General features: G+C 47.4%; 1 protein-coding gene across 1 annotated transcript in view; it reads left to right on the forward strand.

The window, feature by feature from the left end:
• Positions 1-17,119, forward strand: part of CNTNAP2 (contactin associated protein 2) — a 973,876-nt gene that overhangs the window by 859,721 nt on the left and 97,036 nt on the right. The gene's annotated exons all lie outside the window — the stretch shown is intronic.

Raw genomic sequence — 17,119 nt, forward strand, 5'->3', positions numbered from 1 at the left:
GATGGTGCCTCCATCGTCTCCCCCAGAAATGTGCAGGCCAACACTGAGAAAGAAAGAGGCACCCCTCGGAAGCCCCATGGGGCGGTTCTGCTGGGTGCCCTGGGGTTGCCGTGAGCCCGAGTCAACTGGACTCAAGGCAGGTCCCTTGTTCTGGGTAGCCGAGGGTGGATCAGCGCAGACGGGCCAGCACAGGGGAAATGGGGCGCATAGAAGCCAGGGTCCATGCTGGCTGGCCGGCAGCACGATGGCAGTGCTCAGTGACCCAGCAGACCAGAGTCGGCCACCGCCACCAGGGGCCCTACCCGTCCACACCCTTCCCATCCACACACCCTCAGTTTGGTCAGTGAGGACACAGCCTGCTCATCGGGCTGGTGTCGCTCAGTTCAACTCAGCCAACCTGGACTCCCAAAGGCCCGGCCACGTCACAGTCCTGCTGTCACATAGAGTGGCCACACGATGACCACAGTGGCTGTGCCACACCACTACTGCAGTGGCCCAGGGCCGAGAGGAGAGGGCTACAGGAGCCAAAGGCCTCCGTCCTGAGGTTCAACTTACGGCTGTGAAAAGAAGGGGTGGGAGGTGTCTCAGGGGCACACACCGCCCCCGAGGGCGCTGAGCCCAGAGAAGCGAGGGGTGGGCCAGCTGCCCACCTGGGCCCCACAGGGAAGGCCCAGGTCCAGCTTGCAGGGCTGTTTGATGCCCAAGGGGCTTTCCTGTTTGTTTCCCGGTGGGTGAGCTCTCCAAGGGTGCAGTGGACACTTGGTGAAGGAGCAGGGGGGCCCGGGAAGGCCCAGACCCCGATTCCAAGCTGACTGGCATGGCGTTTGCAGGCTGCCAGCAGGGCAACACGGGAGGTGTTGGCACTTGGTGGAAGCAGCCGCGTCTCCTCCGCAGGATGGGGGCAGAAGTCTAGAGTCCGAATAGGCTGAGGAAAGCGCATTCACGAAAAGCACTCGTTTTCTGAGATGCAACCTGTGCAGGTGTGTGTGCAAAGAAGCCACGGAGGGAGCATCTCGGGTCTGGAGACAGGAACCAGCAGGCGGGGCCCGGGGCGGTGGCAGTGTGTCTCCTGCACTTCCAGCCCTGGGAGGCATGGGCAGCTCGCTCCTCGTCACTGTCTCTGGCGTGCCACCCTGCAGGATTCCTCCCCCACCCCCCTTGCACCATAAACTGTCTCAAATGCCAGCTAACCGAGGTCATCAGCACAGGTTTGGGAACCATCATGGCCTTTCCTGATCCCTTGACAGTTTAACTGTGGCTTCGGTGTGTGCTCAAGATGGACAATTCTTACACATCACCTCCCTGCCGTGAGTCCGAGCCGACTCCTAGTGACCCGACAGGACAGGGGAGAGCTGCTGCTGTGGGTTGCTGAAACTGTAGCTCTTTACGGGAGTAGAAAGCTCTGTCTTTCTCCCAAGGAGCCAGCTGGTGGTTTCGAACTTCTGGCCTTGCAGTTAGCAGTCCAACACGTAACCACTCTGCCACCAGGACTCCTATTTTCATTAGGAAGAATTATCTCCTCGTCCCCGAAATGTAAAAGCCAGAATATTTAAGAGCATCTTTTGTTTTGTTTTTTTATTTTCTCTAGGTTCCCAGGTTAAGCTTTTCAATTAGCGTTATGGACAAAAAGAATTTTGGAGCTATAAATTAAAGACAAGATTCATACTACATTAAAGCTATTTAATATATTAGCTATTTGCATTTCATTAAGTATTAAAAATACATAGATAATTGGAAAATAACAAAGGCGATATTTATGAGCAGATTTCTTTGCCAAGTTCACGGAAAGGACAGCTAGTTGAATATGTGGCTTGGGATCCCAGCTTGTAGGAACTCCATCTGGGTGTGAAGATTGCCCACAATGCTTTGGGGTTCCTGGTCTACCCACTGCTGCGGGCTGCAGGCCTGGCTGCAGTCTGAAAACTTCTGGGAGCCTTGGGGGGAGGGTGCCTCTCCCCCTGGAGGGGGAGCTGCTCTCCACAGAGCTTGTCATTCCTCTCCTCACACCCCAGAGACAACTTCAGATGCAGCCTCCTGGCTCCCTGGGAGGAATTGGTGGGTACATTCCCAGGGACCCTTGGTAGTGCAGGAGGTATGCTCTGGGCTGGTAACCACAAGGTCAGCACTTTGAACCCACCAGCCGCTCTGTGGGAGAGAGAGGAAGCTTTCTATTCCTATAAAGCGTTACCCTCTCAGAACTGCAGAGGCCATTCTACACTGTTCTGTAGGGCTGCTATGAGTCAGGGTTGGTTTGATGGCTGTGGGTTTGTTTTCTGGTTTGCAGTAATAATACAAATACCTCATGTGGGAGGTTTCCTGTTAAGCTTTGTATTGTGGATTGGGATGGGCTTACATAACACATCACATTTTTTAATGATTTTATTGGGGGCTCGTACAATTCTTAACCAAAATCCATACATACATCCATTGTGTCAAGCATATTTGTACATTCGTTGCCTTCATCATTCTCAAAACATCTGCTTTCTACTTGAGCCCTTGGTATCAGCTCCTCGTTTTTGCCCTCCCTCATCGCATCCCCTCCCTCACAAACCCTTGATAATTTATAAATTATTATTTTATCATGTCTTACACTATCCAATGTGTCCCTTCACCCACTTTTCTGTTGTCCATCCCCCAGAGAGGGGGTTATATGTAGTAATCGATTCCCCCTTTCTACTCCACCTTCCCTCCAACCTCCCGGTATCACCATTCTCACCACTGGTCCTAAGGGGTTCATCTGTCCTGGATTCCCTGTGTTTCCAGTTCCTATCTGTGCCAGTGTACATCCTCTGGTCTAGCAGGATTTGTAAGGTAGAATTGGGATCATGATAGTGGGAGGGAGGAAGCATTAAAGAACTAGAGGAAAGTTGTTTGTTTCATCCCCACGACTCTTCTGTAAGGGGATGTCCAGTTGCCTACAGATGGGCTTTGGGTCCCCACACTGCACTCCCCTTATTCACAATGATATGATTTTTTTGTTCTTTGATGCATGATGCCTGATCCCTTTGATACCTCATGATCACACAGACTGGTGTGCTTCTTCCATGTGGGCTTTGTTGCTTCTCAGCTAGATGGCTGCTTGTTTATCTTCAAGCCTTTAAGACCCCAGATGCTATATCTTTTGATAGTCAGGCACCATCAGCTTTCTTCATCACATTTGTTTATGCACCCATTTGTCCTCAAGTCATATCGGGAAGGTGAGCATCATGGAATGCCAATTTAATAGAACAATGTGTTCTTGCATTGAGTAAGTACTTGAGTGAAAGCCCAATGTCCATCTGCTTGCTACCTTAATACTAAACCTATAAATATATGCACATAAATTCATTTCCCCATCACCATATATAAATATATTTACATATATACATGCCTGTATTTAGACCTCTTGCCCTTGCCTCCTAGTTCTTTCCTCTATTTCCTTTTACTTTCCTCTTGTCCCACTGTCATGATCAGCCTTCATTTGGGTTTCAGTGATTCCTCTTGGTCACAATGCCCTTGATCAAGCCCTACCAGGCCTCTTACACCCTCCTTGCCACAAATTTTGGATCATTTGTTGTTCCCTTGCCCCTGGGTTTGTTAACACTACCTCCTTTCTCCCACCTCTCCCTTTCCCATGTCCCCCAGAACTGTCAGTCCCGTTGTTTTCTCCACCAGATTGTTTATCCTGCCTATTTTATCTAGATAGACCTGCAGAGATAATAATATGCACAAAAACAAGACAGAGCAAAACAAAGCAACAAGAGAAAACAAAGCAACAACAAACCAATGACAAAGAAAAACCTGTGAATTGCTCAAGGTCTGTTTGTGGACCTTTAGGAGTGTCTGATGCGGTGCCACGCCCTGGCCCCAAAGTCTATTTTTGGTATTTCCTCAGGACTTCCTTACTCTGCACCCCTTGCTGTCCTGGTGCAGGTCCTTAGTGTTTTGCCTCGGTGTGGGCGGGGGGGCAGATCGGGCGCCATTCCCACATTAGCACACCACATTTTTATCCAAAAGCTGAAAACACTTATCTAACCCCCAACGGCTGCCCTGCTTCTGGCCTCCCTTTTTCCCCACCTCCCTCTTGTAATCGATTTGCTTTCCTTTCACTCAAGGTAACACCTGTCTACCACTAACCCCACGTTTCCCCACCATTCTCTTCACCAGGATACGTTTCTTTGGGTATAAAACCCTTTCCTTGTTTATATATACCGGTGGTCCCAGACAAAGTTTGTCCTTCCGTGTGTGACTAACCTCACTCAGTGCGATGTCCCCCAAATCCATCCATGTCATGATGTGCTTACAGTTTCACCGTGAGTCTCTGATGGTGCCTGCTAGTCTATTGTGTGTGTACCCAAGTTCATTGGTCCGTTCTTTGGCCAAAGGGCATTTAGGTTGTTTCCACCTTTCTGAGACTGAATCGCGCTGCAGTGGCCACAGGCGTGCATAGCTCTGGTGTCCTCTAGGGGGGACACCAAGAACACGGTGCCGTTCATGTGTTGTGCCATTCTCCATTGTTTGTGGACTCGCCATGCCACTTTCAGTGGCCTAGACCCGCAGCAGTTCCTGAGGACTCCAGTCACACCACATCCTCGCTGCCATTTGTTGTTTCCTGATCATTCTGGCTGTGCTGTCACTGCCGGGGTGAGGTAGCATTTCATCACCGTTGCGAGGATGGCTAGTGTATGTTAGCCACCTGAAGGTTCTCATTATACTCTTTTGGTGAGGTTGGGTTTTTTTTGGAGGGGGGGTTTAATCATTTAAATCAAACCATACATCCATCCATTGTGTCAAGCACATTTGTACCCATGTTGTCATCATTATTCTCAAAACATTTTCTTTCTCTTTGAGCCCTTGGTATCAGCTCATTTTCCCCCTCCCCTATCCTCCTTGTCTCATGAACCCTTGATAACTTATCTCTTTTTTTCGTGTCTTACACCAACCACTGTCTCCACCTATTTTTCTGAAAACAGAAAAATTATGAGATCTTTTGATGCACAAGAGCCCTGGAAGCATAGTGAGTACACACTGGACTGCTAACCACAAGGTCCGCAGTTTGAACCTACCAGCCACTCCATGGGAGAAAGATGGGGCTTTCTAGTCCCATAAAGAGTTAGTCTTGTGAACTCACAGGGGCAGGTGTACCTGATTCTACAGGTCTCCGTGATCAGAGTGCACTCAATGGCAGTGAGTCTTTTTGCCACATAAGTTTGCTTTTTGATGCACATACGTATTTTGGTTTGTGGGGGGAGGGGCCAGTCATCTATTCTTTTGTCCTTTGTCAGAAAACCAGTTGCCTGTGAGTGGATGGATTTACTTCAGGGTTTTCTATTCAGTTCCATTGGTCTGTGTCTCTATTGTTCGGCCATTTTATATGGTATCTACTTTGGCTACCATGTCTGTGCCATAGGTTCTGAGACTGGGAAAGGAGATGTCCCCTACTTTTCATTAATAGTGTTTCACTTGTGCTGGGTCTCTTTCTTTTCCATATAAAGTTGACGACTACTTTCTCCATCTCTCCTGGGATAATTCTAGGACCTACATCAGAATCGTACTGTGTTTACAGATCCCTTTGGGTGGTCTTGACAAATGTGAAGTCTTCCTCTCCATGAATGTGGTTTATCCTTCGGTCTGTGTGGGTCTTTTGGTTTCTTGTAGTAGTGTTTTATAGTTTTCTTTGTACAAGTGTTTTTGTTTCCTTTGTTAGGTGTACCTATAAATATCCCATCTTTTGTGAGACTATTGCTGTATTAGACAGGGTTCTCTAGAGAGATAAAACTAGGTTGCTGACAATTTTATAGATATAGATGATATAGATATATAGATATAGATAGATATATAACACAAGAAATGAACAGTTAAATTATAAACAGATAGCTATATAATACAAGAAATGAACAGTTAGTTTATAAACAGATTGATCTATAATACAATAAATGAACAGTTAAATTATAAAGCAGTACAAATGGCTCAGTGTGACTCACTCCCATGAGAGAGTTGTAAGACACTGGCAGTCCTTCAAGTCTTGAGGGTCGTCCAGTAGTCCTCTGTAGAGAGAGCTAGGCTATCCCAGTACAGGCAGCAAAACAGCAAGGCGGGTCACCAACTGTCAGCCAGGTCACCAACAGTCAGTCCTCCAGAGATGTAAATTTCATTCAAGTGGTCTTAAAGGGACTTCAACTTACAGTGACACAGTCCACAGGCTAGGCGTCCCACAGGTAGTGTGCCCTTTAAATTGAGGAAAAGACCAAGCAAGGCAGCTGCACACTGGTCCGATGATTAAAGAGCGAGAGATAAGAAAGGCGAAGCTCACCGAGCCACTTATCTCTCCGCCCTTCAATTAATCCCGCTTGTGTTTATCGCCCAGGCTAGCCCAATAAACTATCTCAATTGCTAATGATTTTGTTCTCTTGATTTCTTTTTCAGCGCTCTCTTCATTAGTATATAAGAATCTGATTGGCTTTTGTATGTTGATATTGTATTTTGGCATATTGCTGAACTTTCCATTAGTTCCATCAATTTTCTTGTTCAACCTTTGGGGTTTTCTATACATAGAATCATATAATCTGCAAACAGAGAGTTTTGCCTCTTCTTTGTTCATATGAATACTTTTTCCTTTTTGTTCTCTAATTGCTATACCTAAGGTTTCTAGCACAAGATTGAATCAGAGTACTGATGAAGGGCATCTTTGTCTGGTTCCCATTTACAAAGGGAACACTTTCAATTTCCCCCCTAAGTGAGGTGTTGGAAGTTGGTTTGGCATGCAGTATGTAGCATTTATTATGTTGAGGAAAAAGAGGAAGGCGCCCGATGAGGCGGATTGACACAGCAGTTGTGTCAATGGGCTCAGGCATAAGAACAGTTGTGAAGATCGTGCAGGGCTAGGCACTGCTTAGTTGTGCATAAGGTCGTTTCAGGTGGGAACTGATTCTTTAGCACCTAATAACAACAACAACATGTCAAGGAATTGCCCTTCTGGTCTTATTTTGTTGAGTGCATTTATCAGGAACGGATGTTGGCTTTTGTCAAATGCACTTTCTGCATCACTTGTTACAGTCATGTAGTTCTCTTTCCCTTGGTTTTATTTACATGGTGATTACATTGATTATTTTTGTAATAGTTAACCATCTTTCATACCTCGGATAAAACTCCACTTGGTCATGATTTTTTTGTCTGGTTGGTTGGTTGGTTGATTTTTAATATATGTAGTTGAACTCTATTGACTAGGATTTTATTGAGAATTTTTGTATCTCTGTCCATAAGGGATTTTTAAAATTATTATTCTGGTGATGTCTTTCCCTGATTTGGGTATCAGGGTTAAGCTCATTTCACAAGACAAATTTCAGGTATTTTCTATTACTTTTTCTATATTCTGAAATAGTTTTAGTAGAATAGATATTCTACTCAGTATCCTCGTTGTTGGAAGACTTTTAATGATCTTTTTCTTATTTTGTTATGGGTCTTTTGAGATTTTTCTACATCAGTATGTGTTAGTTTGGATAGGCAGTGTCTCTCTAGAAATGTGTCCGTTTCTTGTAGATTTTCACCTTTGTTAGATTAAAGCCTTTCATGGTATTGTGTTAGTGTCCTTTTTATTTTGGTTAGTTCTATTGTGATTTCCCCCACTTCATTTCTTATTCATGATATCTGCATCTTCTTTTCCTGTTAATTTTTCAGTGGTTTGTTAATTTTCTTAATCCTTTCAAAAAACCAACTTCTTGCCTTGCTAATTCTATTGTTTTTCTATTTTCTGATTGTTTTATTTCTGCTCTAATCTTTATTATTTCTTTTCTTCCAGTTGCTGAAGGCTTATTTTGCTACTCTTGTTATAATTGTTGAAAATACTGAGTTAAAGTGTTGATTTGGGTTCTTCTTCTTCGTGATATTTGCATTTATTACAGTAAGTTGTCCTCTGCTTTTACTATGTCCCTGTGTTCATCCAGGTTGCCTATAGAAACAAATCCAGAGACACTCATATGTGTGTAAGAGAAAGACTAATATCAAAGAGTAATTATATATTAAGGAAACATCCCAGCCCAGTTCAGATCAATAAGTCCATAAGTCTGATATTAGCCCATATGTCCAATACTAGTCTAGAAATTCATCTTCAGACTCACGCAACACATGCAATGATGTCAAATGCAGGAAGATCACAGGCTGGTGGGTGGGAAGTCTTGTGGATCCAGGGGTGGTGGAAGTATCTTCAGGGCTTTGGCTGCCATCAGCGTGTCTCCATGTGGCTTGTCATCAGGAATGTAAAACAGAGAGAGAGAGATCCCAAAATCCTCATGAGAAGGCCAGCCCACAGGAGGGATCAGGCTGTGACCTGATTGACAACCTAGACTCCACCCCTTCATTCTTATTTATCAACTTGACATGAAATTGTGTAACTACCACAGTCCCAAAAGTTTTGGTATGTTGTATTTTCACTTCCATTTGTTTCAAGGAATCTTTAAATGCCATTCCTTATTTCTTCAACTACACAGTAGTTTTTAAGGAAATATTGATCAATTTCCATGTATTGATTTTTCCCCTTGATATTCCTATTGTCCCTTTGATCATTATGCAGTGCCCTTTGCTCTTGTGATCTATTTTGCCTTGATGCCCATTTTATCACAGATTAATGTTACTACTCTTTTGATTGCCATTAACTTAATATATTTTTCCATTTTTTGATTTGCAGTCTGATTTTGGTTTTGTCTGTTTCCATCTATTTCATTTGGTAAGGATCGAAATTCCAGCTCATAATTTGAGGGCACAGTAGAATCCATAACTTAATCCAGAACACTAGGAGCTTCTTGTTGAAGTTATACCCCTTGGTAGCATGTCCTTTACCTCTGGCTCTGATTCTGAACTCTGGAGATTAACGAGCAGGATCCTTCTTGTCAAAATGACAACATAGCCCTCCTCTGGGACTCAGTTCTGCTCTGGAAATCAGGGAGTCTGGGGCTTAGCTCCCCAAGAGTTCTCTCCACACCTGGTGCTCTTAGACCATCTGAATTGTGTGTATGCTATGGACAGAGCTAAAGTAAAGGGATTTTCATCAATAAGAAGAAAGTAGACCTCATGAGGCAAGATTTTTGTCCAGACATTACATTGTGCATACATTGCAGCCCAGACTGACCCCACTTCTACCACTTCAAGTCAAAGCCAAAGAAGTGTGCACGTGTGGAGTTCCCAGTGGTGGTTCCCTCAAAGGTGAGGGCAGGGACTGGGAGAGGGTACAAAGGACACTTCTGAGATGACAGGAATGTTCTATATCCAAAGCTAAGGAGTTACTTATAAAGCAAAGCCAAATTCAATGCATAATGACCCAATAGGACAGAGAAGACCTGCTTCACAGGGCTTTGGGGCTGTACATTTTCCAGACTGCCACATCATTCTCCCCTGGAGTGGCAGGTGGGCTCAGACTGCTAGCCTTCTGATGACCAGCCCAGGGCTTAACCCACTGTGCCACCAGGGATCCTTCGGGAAGGGAATGCATAGGTAAAAGTTTACCTAGCTATATTTCCACAACTGGAATAGCTAGATGTATTTTAAATGTAAATTATACCTCCAATGAGAAATGAGAGGTGGGGAGGACCTACTGTAAGCGAATCTTGAATGACTGAATGACAAAGGGACTATTAAAACATTTGATATTTACAAAGAGGAGACTAGGACCCTGGGCCAACCAACTCAAGACGTTTCTGGACCTCTCAAGATGCCATCGGCCCCCTGGTTGTGGGATGGGTAACCCATGGCAGAGCCCTGGTGGCTCAGAGGGTTGGGCCCGGGCTGATGACAACAGGTGGTGGTCCCTCTCCTGGCCCTCAAAGCTCAGTCCACCTGCCTGAGACCATCAGCCCTGGGCTGCAGAAACTAATCGCGAAGCCGTGCAGACTTCTCATGCCATCGCTGTCCCTAGACAACGGGAGGAGGGACAACTTAGAACAACTGCATCTGCTGCTAGGAATTCTGGTCTGCTCACATGTGCCAGCTATGTGTAGCCAGGCGATTTTCTGGAAATACTGATCAGTAGCTACAAACCCTAATTAAGGATCCGCCTCCCTGGCCCATGGGAACCTCAAGCTCAACCTGTCAAAATCCAGCCCATCATCCTCACCCCAAACGGCCTCCGCTGTGTTCCCTGTCTTAGTTACTGCCATTGCCTCTTCCTCATTATCCAGGCAGAGAGCTCGGAATCACAGGGAAAATAAGCTACATTGTTTGTCTTGGTACAGTGTGCTATCTTTCAGAGAGAGAAATGTTATTCCTCCTCTAAGTCATCAAACCTGAGCAACCCCACAGCAAACATCAATCCTCGCTCGTAGCAGGAAGGCGGATGGCGCATGGAAGTAAATGCAGTGAAGTCTTCCCATCCAGCGTCTCCCCTTCCCCCCCATCACCCACAGTGGCTTCTCTTCCTGAGATGCCCCATAGGCTTGATGGGGACAACCTCATTTGTCGCCCTCTGTCCAGCCCCTCTCCTCTGGTACCTCCCCTCCCCAGCGTCTCCAGAATCTTACTGATCTTGGGGCAGTCCAGACTTGACAAAACCTTACTTCCTCAATGCCTCACGGCATGATGTCTGTGCCATACTGCACCTTGGCTGGCTCGTCCCTTCCTGTGAATATTCTGTAAGGGGATGTACAGCTGTCTACATCTGGGCTTTGGGTCTCCACTCCAACCCCTATCGTTTGCATTGAAATTGTTGTTTGTTTGGGGTCTTCTGATGCCTGATACCTGATCCCATCAACAACTCGTGATCACACGGGTTGGTGTGCTTCTTCCACATGGGCTTTGTTGCTTCCCTGTTGGATGGCCGCTTGTTCACCTTCAAGCCTTTAAGATACTGTATCTTGTAATAGCCGGGCACCATCAACTTTCTTCACCACATTAGCTATGTACCCATTTTGACTTCAACGATCATGTCGGGAAGTGTTCTTGCTTTGAGGGAGGACTTGGGTAGAGGCCCAATGTTCATCTTAATACTTACCCTATAAACATATGTACATAAACCTATCATTATATATTTACATATGTACACATCTATGTTTATACCGCTATAAATGTCTTTTGCCTCCTAGTTCTTTCCTCTATTTCCTTGGACTTTCCTCCTGCCCTACTATCATGTTCGACCTTCGTTTGGCTCTCTGTACTTCCTCTCAACCACATTTCACTTGATAGAATCCCACCAGGCATTCTATTCTCCCCTCACCATCGATTTTTGATCTCTTGTTGTTCCCTTGTTCCTGGATTCATTGGCTCCCCTCTCCCTTTCCCCCACCTCCTCCTCTCCCCTGTCCCCCCAGAACTGTCAGTCCCATTGTTTTCTCTCCAGGATAGTTTAGCCTGTCTGTATTACATAGATGCACATGAAAGAAAGGAAGGGAGAAATAGCCTATGAATAGTTTCCGGTCTGTTTGCTGCCCCTTATGAATGTTTTCCGAATGGGCCTGATGCAGGGTCAACCCCTGCCCCTGAATCCAAAGTCTGTTCAGAATTCCTTGGGGACTTGTTGCTATGTTCCCCTTGCTGCTCTCTTGTGCTCCCTTCATGTTATGCCCTGGTGTGGGCCGGTCCAACTGGGCACAATTACTGTACTGTGTCTCCAGTGCTGCCCCCACCCCCACCGTAGCACTGTGGGTCAGTAAGTGGACACTGTGTCTCATGATGAGGCCGACCCTATGATCCTCCCTGTGCCTTGGATGCTCCAAGAGAAAATGTCATCCTCAAAGTTTGGTGGGCCAGGATGCTGTTCTCTTTCTCTCTCTCTCTCTCTCTCTCTCTCTCTCTCTCTCTCTCTCTCTCTCTCTCTCTCTTTCTCTCTGTGTGTGTGTGTGTGTGTGTGTGTGTGTGTGTGTGTGTGTGTGTGTTTTTGCTCCAGTGTGGTCTGGGCAGACCTGCCACTCTCCCTGGGAGGTTTCCTCCCTCTTAACCAACTCATAGAACTCAGGAAAGCACTATGTTTACCATTCGAGTTTTATTGTCTCAAAAGGACACAATTGAGAGCCTGCCAAAGAAAGCGACACACAGGACAAGGTCTGAGCGGGTCCCAGAGAGGAAGATGCCATGTCCTCAGGGACCTGTCCCCCTCCCAGCATCAGTGTGCTGTGCCTGGGGTCCTGTAAACCCAGGAAATTCACCAAGCTTCAGCATTTCCATCGAGGCTTCATTACCCAGACAGGATTGACTGAATCGTCTCCCGTAAGGTTGAGTTCAACCTTCCATTTTCCTCCACCCCGGAGACCAGCCTGATCACTGTATCATCGCCACCACAAGTTAGCTTCTCAGCATGAACCATCGTTACGGTCTGAGGATCTCACCTTGAAAACAGACACCCCGTCATCCCGGAAATTCTAAAAGTTTCTAAGTTACCTTGCAGGCTCAGGGATGTTTCTCTGGAGGCCAATTTGCTCACTGCAACAAAGGCTTGGACTTGAACTTTCTGTTTCCTTTCTGCCACATACCAGCTCCTCCCTCCAAGCACTGGTGTTCTTTGGGTACCTGACACCTTCCCATCACCCCCGTGTCCTTGTCTGATGGGGAAGGTCCACCCCCATCTCATTATCCTGTCCTAAAAAGATGTACTGTGTCTCAATTTAACACATAGAACATACGTGAAGCAGAAATCTTTCGTTGACATGCCATTTTTCTTAAAATGTTAAAAATGTATAAGACAATTACTTCGATCTGTTGTTTGGGAAACGACGGTCCTCTTCATTAGAGAAAGTGTCTGCACAGTGTTTGTCCGGGGAGCATAAGCTGAGAGGCCTCGCCCAGGAGGGATGCTAACGCTTTGTCTTCATGGGGATGGGCGCCATTCCTCTTCCACGGCTCGTAGGCTCCATTGGTGCCGGCACTCTCTATTGTTGGTGGTAGGAGAGAATCTTTCCCTTCCCAGAAGTGTCAGAAAGACCTGTAACTAGAATGAGCCTGCCTTCGACAGCAGGCACGCCAGGAGAAGAAGAAAGCTAATTTGCGGGGATTGCCGCATTCTGAGGCTGCAGTTGAATAGGCGGGGGAGGGCTAGGTCTTCTGTGCAGTGAAAGCCCGTAGCTTCATGAGGAAAGCAGAAACATACTAATTTTACGTTATAGGAAGGGAAGAGACCTTACATCTGTCATTCCAGAAGGCCGCATGCTCTCCCCCAGCCCCATATTCCCTTTGTAACCAGCGCTTCAACAACAAACAGCCGGTGCCAGGGCAGCCGGTGCCAGGGCAGCCAGTGCCAGGTCACTAATGCTGGAAGTGGATTCCCCTCAAGACAACACTTGGGACCAATTCACTCAGCACTGACCTTTCTTTCTTCAGTCACTTTATTGGGAGGAGATACCGTAAATCAGGGATCCGGGCTTCGTTTACAGACCATGAGGAACTGGGATTTAAAGAAATAAAGCAAAACAAACGGACTGCTATTGAGTTCATTCTAGCTTAGCACACGCCTGTAGAGTAGAATAGAGCTGGCCTTTGGTTAGCCAGAATCTCACATCCCAGTGGGAGCAGGCAGCTTCCTCTTTCTCCCTCAGACCAACTGATGGGTTTGAACCACTGATCTTGTGGTTAGCAGCTCTGCATAGCCCACTACTCCACCAGGACTCTTTCATAACTGGAGTCTCAAAATCAAACTCATTGCCATCAGGCCAATTCCAACTCACAGTGATCTTATAGGACAGGCAGAGTTGCCCCTGGGTTTATGAGACTTTGCCTCTGCAAAGAGGCAAAAAGTCCCATCTTTCTCCCATGGAGCAACTGGTGGTTTTGAACTGCTGACCTGGTGGTTAGTGGCCCAACTCGTAACCACTATGCCAACAGGGCTCCGTAGTAACTGGGATGGATTACTCAAAATAGCTCAAAACCAAGGAGTACCTCCCAGGTCCCAGACCACAGCGCGTGAGCTGTACCGCTATGCCTTTAGGAGATGAGCGCCTGCACTACACACCATGGGTGGCCATCACCTGGGAGCTCAGTGGAGCATGCTGGACCAGCGAGGCATGCCAGGACTGGCTTCCTAAAGACACTCTTGGCTAGAATTCCAACACCATTTTTAAAGGCGCATTTGGCTTGAATGACATCATCACTTTTCTGGCACGTAGGAAAGGAACCTTGGGAACATAAAGATGCATATGAAATCTAACCCGGGTCTGGCTAAGCTAAATTCTCCTGAAATACATCCAGAAAAGAAAGGCTTGTCTCTGTGTCGATCATATTTATGTTTCGCATTGCAGGGTCCAGATGTTTCCCCATGTGCCAATGGACTGTGTGGCAGGTGTGGCTGAGCCGGTCGCTCGGAGCTTGCAGTGTGTGTCCTGTAGCCATGTGTGGCGCCCACATTCCCCAGCTCACCATAAGGAGCTTGTGTTGTTCTAAAAGCTGGCTGGAAATGGAAGCGGCATGCGCCAGCTGAATCTCTGGGCTCTGGAAACCTCTCGGTGCAGAGCAGAGGTGTTGAAGACGAGGGGGTTCCTTGTGTGAATACAGAGCTTGTCCCTAGCAAGCGTCTCCATGTGAAACCACAGTCTCCCCGCCCTCGCCAAAAGCCTCAGCTTGGACGGGCTGAAGGGCAAATCTAAGAAACTTGGAAAGTGCTGTTGAGCAAGAGTCGGACTGCTCACCACAAGGTCAGCTGTTCAAACCCACCAGCCACTCCGCAGACAAAAGATGAGGCTCTGCTCCTGTAAAACCCCTACATAGGGCACAAGAGTTGGAATTGACTTGGTGGCAGTGGGGTCCGGTTGGAGTAGGTAAATGTGCTTCACAAGACCGCTTTAAAGTTTCAAAGACTTCCCTTCGAAGACGCAGGTGCGCGGGACCCAAGTCACGGTTCTTTCGACCGCCTCTGATGGAGTGCAAGCGGGCCAATGGAGCCGGAGACGGGAGGAGCACCGACGGGAGGAGCGCCGACGCGTTTGGATGATGGTGCTGGGGGCGAATATTAAAAGCGCATGCACTGCCAGAAGAGCTAACAAATCTGACTTGGAGAAGGACAGCCAGCATGCTCCTTAGAAGCAAGGACGGTGAGACCTTGTCTCGGGTTTGTCGAGCATGTTCTCGGGAGGAAACCGTCCCTGGAGTGGTCCTCAGCCACCATGCTCCGTGAAGCAGAGGGTCCCTGAGAACGAGGAAGGCCCTCGGTTAGGCGGATTGACACGGGCTGCAACCATGGGCTTGCGCCTGCAATGACCAGAAGGCGGGCGCTCCACCGGCCTATTTGGTTCTGTTCTCCTGGGGGCTGAGGTGAGTTGCCCCACCAGCAACTAGGGGCTCCTGCTCAGCTTCCAGCCTCTCCTCTTTGTCCTCACACCAGTTTTCCTCGGTGTTCTGTCTTTGTAGTGGGAACCCTGGTGGCATAAGGGGTTACTACGCATTGAGCTGCGAAGAGCCAGGTCAGCAGTTCAAGAGCACCAGCTGCTCCGAGGGTAAAGCATGAGGCTCTCTGCTCCCTTGAAGAGCTGCAGTCTCAGAAACCCACAGGGGCAGTTCTGCCCTGTCCTTCAGGGCTACGATGAGTTGAAATCAACTCACTTTGGTTTTAATGTATGCTTTCTCAATCATTCAACAATAAAGAAGCCATCCTTGTATAACTTTTAAAAGCTACAATCTGGTAATTTCCATGTTCTGTTGCAAAGATTGGTGACACTTTGAACAACTCTAAGTTTAACATTCCAATAAATATTTAGTCGGAGGGATTAAACTCACCCACTCCCATCCAGTCAATTCCAATTCAGAAAGACCCCAGAAGACAGCAGAGCTGCTCCCTCGGCTTCCACAGCTGTCGATCTTTACAAGAACAGACTGCCTCCTCTTTGTCTGGAGGGACTGCTGCTGCTGCTGCTGCTGCTGCTGCTGGTGGTGGAGGAGGAGGAGGAGGAGATAGATGGAGATGGTGGTGGAGATGGTGGTAGAGGTGGGAGTGGAGATGGTGGTGGAGATGGTGGTAGTGGTGGAGGTGGTGGTGGTGGTGGGAGGTGATGGTGGCCGTGGTGGTGGTGGTGACAGGGCCCATCAAATCTATTGGTACCATTTAATGAGCACCGGCTCATTGTGACCTTCGATGCACAACAGAATGAAGCATTGCCTGGCCCTGCACCATCCTAACAGTTGCCCCTATGCCGGAAACCGTTGATGCAGCCACTGTGCCAGTCCATCTTGTCCAGGGCCTTCCTCTTTTCAGCCACCTCTAATCAGAGGAATTTGTTCATCAAAATTCAGGGAACAGGATTTTGTTTAAAAGTCGAAAATTAGAATTGAAAGCTAGGTAGAAGTCTCCCAGTTTTAAGATATGTCGGATAATAGCAGCAGCCCAGGGGGTGGTCAAACATGAAATAACGTTCAACAAGATGACATTTCTTTTCTACTGAAAATGGCTGAAGATCAAGGCAGTGTGCTTTTTAAAGTAAACCCACTCCCACCCAGTGGAGGTTCCAACGCCTCCCTGTGTTTAAACTGGGGTTTTCCAGAGGCCAGCCGGCAAGCAGCGCCATGACTCAACGTTGTAATTACAACCAGCAGGCACGCACTGCTTCTCTTCTTCCTCGGAGAAGACCGACCATCAGCCACTCTTCACGAGGCGCCCTTGGCATTCACGTCAGCGCTCATTGTGGGAACCTAACTCAGAGATGAGGAAACCGAATGTGATCTCTCTCCCGCCTTCAGCAAAGGCAAGTGGAAAGAGACGTCCAGCAGACGTGGGTCCACCTGCTTTCCTTTGTCAAGCTCTCCGCACAGTCCTGGGGGCAGGTCGGTTCTTTGAAGGAAGAACTTCTTCTCCCCGTCCTGGCCATCACTGGTCCGCCGGTGGACGCCTGAGCACTGCTCGGGTTCTGAGCAGGCTTCAGTGGAGCTTCTAGACTAAGACAGACTAGGAAGAAAGGCTTGGTGATGTACTTCTGTCGTAAAAATCAACCGATAAAAGCTTTATGGGTAATAAGAGTTCGATCCCCAACGGAGGTGCAGATGTATGTCAGTAGGCAACACGCATCGGCAATAATCAACTGGCATGGATATTGTGCTGGTAACTTCCAGCTTCATCCAAGTTGACGCCAGTTGGCTTTTTCAAATCTAAGTGGCTCCAGTCTCTGATGAATTTCTAAGACCCCAGGTCACTGTCCTTCCTCCGCGAACTCTCCAAAGACACATCTCTCGGTGAACCTGCTCT

Source organism: Tenrec ecaudatus, chromosome 9 (assembly GCF_050624435.1).
Source record: "Tenrec ecaudatus isolate mTenEca1 chromosome 9, mTenEca1.hap1, whole genome shotgun sequence".
Taxonomy (NCBI): domain Eukaryota; kingdom Metazoa; phylum Chordata; class Mammalia; order Afrosoricida; family Tenrecidae; genus Tenrec; species Tenrec ecaudatus.